The sequence below is a fragment of the Mizuhopecten yessoensis genome, unplaced genomic scaffold (assembly GCF_002113885.1).
Source record: "Mizuhopecten yessoensis strain PY_sf001 unplaced genomic scaffold, ASM211388v2 scaffold716299, whole genome shotgun sequence".
Lineage (NCBI taxonomy): Eukaryota > Metazoa > Mollusca > Bivalvia > Pectinida > Pectinidae > Mizuhopecten > Mizuhopecten yessoensis.
The window spans coordinates 275,567-282,666 of NW_018480047.1; positions in this window are offsets into that span (position 1 = coordinate 275,567).

Here is a 7,100-nt window from a genome sequence, read left to right on the forward strand (position 1 = left end):
CCACCACCAGTCGAAAACTCCCACTACCTCCCCTAAGTCTCCCTAATGGAAGGATATTGACCCACAGTTCTAAACTACATGTTTATCAATGAAGACATTGATCCTGAAAATTCATCAGACTGTACTGTATCAGGAAATCTGTGTTCTGTGTATTCCTTGGTCATTGTTTTTGGAGTTTTTTCCCCTTTACAATAGTAGATCAGAACAACTTATAATGGTTCTGGAGACAAAAGAGAAACTGATTAAAATTTACATTCATTGATGATTATTTCTTTTTTATGAATTAATATTTTCATTTTGAATACAATCAAATCTAAAATGCATAATATCAAATCATTCAAACTCCATATAATGTCCCTCGTGTATCACTCACTATACAGTAATCTCCGTATAATGTCCCTCGTGTATCACTCACTATACATTAATCTCCATATAATGTCCCTTGTGTATCACTATACAGTAACCTCCATATAATGCCCCTTGTGTATCACTATACAGTAATCTCCATATAATGTCCCTCGTGTATCACTCACTATACAGTAATCTCCATATAATGTCCCTTGTGTATCAATATACACTAAACTCTCCATATATACACTAAACTCTCCATATAATGTCCCTTGTGTATCACTATACAGTAACCTCCATATAATGCCCCTTGTGTATCACTATACATTAACCTCCATATAATGTCCCTTGTGTATCACTATACAGTAACCTCCATATAATGCCCCTTGTGTATCACTATACAGTAACCTCCATATAATGCCCCTTGTGTATCACTATACAGTAACCTCCATATAATGTCCCTTGTGTATCACTATACAGTAACCTCCATATAATGCCCCTTGTGTATCACTATACAGTAACCTCCATATAATGCCCCTTGTGTATCACTATACAGTAACCTCCATATAATGTCCCTTGTGTATCACTATACAGTAACCTCCATATAATGCCCCTTGTGTATCACTATACAGTAACCTCCATATAATGCCCCTTGTGTATCACTATACAGTAACCTCCATATAATGTCCCTTGTGTATCACTATACAGTAACCTCCATATAATGCCCCTTGTGTATCACTATACAGTAACCTCCATATAATGCCCCTTGTGTATCACTATACAGTAACCTCCATATAATGTCCCTTGTGTATCACTATACAGTAACCTCCATATAATGCCCCTTGTGTATCACTATACAGTAACCTCCATATAATGCCCCTTGTGTATCACTATACACTTAACTCTCCATATAATGCCCCTTGTGTATCACTTTACACTTAACTCTCCATATAATGCCCCTTGTGTATCACTATACATTAACCTCCATATAATGCCCCTTGTGTATCACTATACAGTAATCTCCATATAATGCCCCTTGTGTATCACTATACAGTAATCTCCATATAATGTCCCTTGTGTATCACTATACAGTAACCTCAATATAATGCCCCTTGTGTATCACTATACATTAAACATAATGCCCCTTGTGTATTACTATACAGTAACCTCCATATAATGCCCCTTGTGTATTACTATACAGTAACCTCCATATAATGCCCCTTGTGTATCACTATACATTAACCTCCATATAATGCCCCTTGTGTATCACTATACACTAAACTCTCCATATAATGTCCCTTGTGTATCACTATACAGTAACCTCCATATAATGCCCCTTGTGTATCACTATACACTTAACTCTACATATAATGCCCCTTGTGTATCACTATACACTTAACTCTCCATATAATGTCCCTCCTGTATCATTATATACTAAACTCTCCATATAATGTCCCTTGTGTATCACTATACAGTAAACTCTCCATATAATGTCCCTTGTGTATCACTATACAGTACCCTCCATATAATGCCCCTTGTGTATTACTATACAGTAACCTCCATATAATGCCCCTTGTGTATTACTATACCGTAACCTCCATATAATGCCCCTTGTGTATCACTATACAGTAAACTCACCATATAATGTCCCTTGTGTATCACTAAACACTTAACTCTCCATTTAATGTCTCTTGTGTATCACTATACATTTAACTCTCCATATAATGTCCCTCGTGTATCACTATACCCTTAATTCTCCATATAATGTCCCTTGTGTATCACTATACACTAAACTCTCCATATAATGCCCCTTGTGTTTCACTATACACTAAACTCTCCATATCATGTCCCTTGTGTATCACTATACAGTAACCTCCATATAATGCCCCTTGTGTATTAATATACAGTAACCTCCATATAATGCCCCTTGTGTATCACTTTACACTTAACTCTCCATATCATGCCCCTTGTGTATCACTATACATTTAACTCTACATATAATGTCCCTTGTGTATCACGATACAGTAAACTCTCCATATAATGTCCCTTGTGTATCACGATACAGTAAACTCTCCATATAATGCCCCTTGTGTTTCACTATACACTAAACTCTCCATATAATGTCCCTTGTGTATCACTATACAGTAAACTCTCCATACAATGTCCCTTGTGTATCACTATATAGTAACCTCCATATAATGCCCCTTGTGTATCACTATACATTTAACTCTACATATAATGTCCCTTGTGTATCACTACACACTTAACTCTCCATTTAATGTCTCTTGTGTATCACTATACATTTAACTCTCCATATAATGTCCCTTGTGTATCACTATACCCTTAATTCTCCATATAATGTCCCTTGTGTATCACTATACAGTAAACTCTCCATATAATGCCCCTTGTGTATCACTTTACACTTAACTCTCCATATCATGCCCCTTGTGTATCACTATACACTTAACTCTCCATATAATGTCCCTCGTGTATCGATCACTATACACTAAACTCTCCATATCATGTCCCTTGTGTATCACTATACACTTAACTCTCCATATAATGCCCCTTGTGTATCACTATACACTTAACTCTCCATATAATGTCCCTCGTGTATTACTATACACTAAACTCTCCATATCATGTCCCTTGTGTACCACTATACACTAAACTCTCCATATAATGCCCCTTGTGTGTCACTATACACTTAACTCTCCATATAATGCCCCTTGTGTATCACTATACAGTAAACTCTCCATATCATGTCCCTTGTGTATCACTATACACTAAACTCTCCATATCATGTCCCTTGTGTATCACTATACACTAAACTCTCAATATCATGTCCCTTGTGTATCACTATACACTAAACTCTCAATATCATGTCCCTTGTGTATCACTATACACTAAACCCTCCATATAATGCCCCTTGTGTATCACTATACAGTAACCTCCATATAATGCCCCTTGTGTATCACTATACATTAAACTTCTATAGTATGCTCATTGTTTGTCACTTTACACAAAAACATTTACATAATGTTCCAGGCATTTGTCACCATAGCCTATAACATGTATATTAAAACCACCTTTTGTCTGTAGTAAAACATTGATATAATGCCCTTCATTTGTTACTCCTCTTTCTTTCGCCACTAAAAATAATTTCCACACATTTTAAATTCAGTTTTTTCAATTTTAACTATTCCTTCATACCTTCCCTTGACGTATCACTGAATTCCTTTACAATACCAATAGATCACTGGAGAATAATCAGGACATTTTAACAAGGTCTAACTGTATACCACTGGAGAATAATCAGGACATTTTAACAAGGTCTAACTGTATACCACTGGAGAATAATCAGGACATTTTAACAAGGTCTAATTGTATACCACTGGAGAATAATCAGGACATTTCAACAAGGTCTAATTGTATACCACTGGATAATAATCAAGATATTTTAACAAGGTCTAACTGTATACCACTGGAGAATAATCAGGACATTTTAACAAGGTCTAACTGTATACCACTGGAGAATAATCAGGACATTTTAACAAGGTCTAACTGTATACCACTGGAGAATAATCAGGACATTTTAACAAGGTCTAACTGTATACCACTGGAGAATAATCAGGACATTTTAACAAGGTCTAACTGTATACCACTGGAGAATAATCAGGACATTTTAACAAGGTCTAACTGTATACCACTGGAGAATAATCAGGACATTTTAACAAGGTCTAACTGTATACCACTGGAGAATAATCAGGACATTTTAACAAGGTCTAACTGTATACCACTGGAGAATAATCAGGACATTTTAACAAGGTCTAACTGTATACCACTGGAGAATAATCAGGACATTTTAACAAGGTCTAACTGTATACCACTGGAGAATAATCAGGACATTTTAACAAGGTCTAACTGTATACCACTGGAGAATAATCAGGACATTTTAACAAGGTCTAACTGTATACCACTGGAGAATAATCAGGACATTTTAACAAGGTCTAACTGTATACCACTGGAGAATAATCAGGACATTTTAACAAGGTCTAACTGTATACCACTGGAGAATAATCAGGACATTTTAACAAGGTCTAACTGTATACCACTGGAGAATAATCAGGACATTTTAACAAGGTCTAACTGTATACCACTGGAGAATAATCAGGACATTTTAACAAGGTCTAACTGTATACCACTGGAGAATAATCAGGACATTTTAACAAGGTCTAACTGTATACCACTGGAGAATAATCAGGACATTTTAACAAGGTCTAACTGTATACCACTGGAGAATAATCAGGACATTTTAACAAGGTCTAACTGTATACCACTGGAGAATAATCAGGACATTTTAACAAGGTCTAGCTGTATATCTATGTGAATCATTCTCTGCTTCAATTGTTTCACAATAATTTCCATTTTCCATACAATGAAATGTTCTATAGACCCCATTTTTGTTGAAGAATGATTTGAAAAAAATAACATATTTTCTTATCAGAAATATAATCCTGCTAACAGATGATGGTGTAATTGCATGTAAATCAGCTGACATATCCACTACTTTTACAGAATCACTGTAGCAGCCTCAAACGGCCTTGAATTAAATCAATTTCCCCAGGGGCCCTATATAGAAACATAAACATGAATATCAGGAATTTTTCCACTAAGTTAACCATTATATTATCTTAAACCAAATCTCATATTTAATATTATAGGTAAGATAATATTCACAAACCACAACACATTTAATATTTATAAAATGTATCTCAATTCTCTCATCATTTGAATTTTATTCATTCATTGTCTAATGATTCTTTTAAAAGAAAACCCTTCCTGAGCCTCCCAATGCCCTGTTCACATTCCCTTAGGGAGAGGAGGCTATTTTTTTCATTGTCCAGCCGGTTCCTTGAATACATTGACACATACACTTCGTGACGACAATAGCTGTCACAAGAAATCTCACGCTTACGATCAGTGGAATGAATGACTTACGCGGATGGCTCGGTCTTCAACAACCGTTCAATGATGAAAATGAAGCAAAAACCAAGAACGACCCTCCGATTTGTTTATTATATGTCCAATTTTCTTGTACAGTGTATTTTATCTATAAATCACAACCATATTGCAATTAAAGAACACTGCTCTTTCGGAGGGTAATGGCTAACAGGAAAATATTACTGGTTCTCGAACAAATAACGAGATATCATTCTTAAGGAAATATGAGAACTCATTTAAGTTTACACTGTATGTAACTGTTTCAAATAATTCAGTAAAATTTGTATTGGGAGGATAGTGAAGTTTCCTACCAACAATATATACCATGTGATTTTTCTTAATAGCGATGAAATATTTTGAAATGAACAAATTTATTCCTTGCTTTGAAACTGATTCGCCTGCTTAGCTAACAGACAACATTTCAATAAATCTTTTACAGCAAAAAAAGGAGACCCAAGGATTCTTCTAAACTAAAACTGGAATCCATAGTGTAATATTCTATTTGGTGAATGACGTTGATTTTCCCTGAAATAAATTGTATTTTCTAAGATCCATTTTGATGTTAGTATAAATACATGTAGGTACAGTTCTGTAACAGACAACCTCTGTCTGACACATTACAAGGACAGTGAAACCTGACAAGTTTACAATTAGGTATTTAAGGCTGTATACTATGTGCATCTTACTGAAAAAGTATCTCTATCTTAAAAGAGCTCCATGCTTATTCCAAGGTAATTTCAAAACTGAAAGCCAATCAAAAAATAATAGGGGAGATAACTCTTACAAAAAACTCAGGTAAAATTTGTAAGACTGTTTTATATCAATTATCAAAATTTGAATTAATTTCCAGATAAAAAATGTTTACTATTGCCTTTAATTAGGTTTTCCTGATTCAAAAATTAGCAGAAGATACAGGATTTTTGACAGGAAATAACTCAAACTTATACAATTTAATTTACCATCCAGAATAACATGAAAAGTTTAGCAAGTATTTTGAAATATTGTTTGTTATCAATACACCTGTAATAAGAGAATGCACACTTCTGGGATTCCTATCGATCACCTACACACACCCCAAAAAAAGAGAAAAAAACACTATTTTTACAGATGGTCAGAGATTTTAAAACATTTTGAAACAAATTGAATAGATGCTAACCAAACCTCCATTATATACATTAGCTTTTTCTGTGTCCCTTTGGACATTTTCAACAAGAAATGACTTTAGGTGACATTTTCTTTAAAGGAAATGAAAATAGCAATTCTTGTGTAGGTAAAGAGTTGTCAAAGAACATAACTCAAAGATAAAGTTCTACACTTGCTATATATAGATATTGACACAGGAAATGAGGCTGGGAATATCACCATGGTAACCACAACCAAGGGCTATCAACTGCTTTACAAGTATCTGCCAGTGATAACATTGATGTGATACTAAATCATAAGAAGCCATTAAACTTCTCTTCAGATGTTCTGAAATTTGGCTTTGTTTTTGTAGTGGATGTTTCGCATTATAGGAAATTTGACATTTGAAGTTTGTTAATTATACCGTATTAATCTCTATAATACTTACGCTCATTCAGATAAAAATGTTGTAAACCTTTCTCAAACTCGAGATTTTTTCACATGAATCACAGATGAAAAGATGTCTGGTGTAACAATTCATTCATAATCGGTTGTTGTCAACATTAAAAACCTCATGATTATAGAGAGGAGTGTGGGGGTGGGAGGAATGCAATGTGTGTGTGTGG